We start from the raw sequence: 555 nt of genomic DNA, 5'->3' as shown, positions 1-555 counted from the left end.
GGGGACCCCCCGAGGGACCGGCCCCAGGGTGGGCTCTGCCTGGGGACACCCCAGGGACCAGACCCAGAGTGGGCTCTGCCTGGGAACTCCTCGAGGGGACTGACCCCAGAGTGGACCCTGCCTGGGGACCCCCTCCAAGGGACTAACCCCAGAGTGAACCCTGTCTTGGGATCCCCCGAGGGACTGATCCCAGAGTGGACTCTGCCTGGGGACCCCTCGAGGGGATCAGACCCAGGGTGGACTCTGCCTGGGGACCCCTCAAGGGGACTGGCCCCACAGTGGACTCTGCCTGGGGACTCCCCGAGGGACCAGCCCCACAGTGGACTCTGCCTGGGAACCCCCGTTGGACTGGACCCAGGGTGGACTCTGCCTGGGGACCCCTCAAGGGGATCAGACCCAGGGTGGACTCTGTCTGGGAACCCCTCGAGGGGATCAGACCCAGGGTGGACTCTGTCTGGGAACCCCTCAAGGGGATCAGACCCAGGGTGGACTCTGCCAGGGGACCCCCCGAGGGACTGGCCCCAGGGTGGACTCTGTCTGGGGACCCCTCGAGGG

Source organism: Oryx dammah, unplaced genomic scaffold, assembly GCF_014754425.2.
Source record: "Oryx dammah isolate SB20612 unplaced genomic scaffold, SCBI_Odam_1.1 HiC_scaffold_29, whole genome shotgun sequence".
Taxonomy (NCBI): Eukaryota; Metazoa; Chordata; class Mammalia; order Artiodactyla; family Bovidae; genus Oryx; species Oryx dammah.
The sequence above is the reverse complement of the archived record's forward strand: the minus strand, read 5'-3'. Positions refer to the sequence as shown.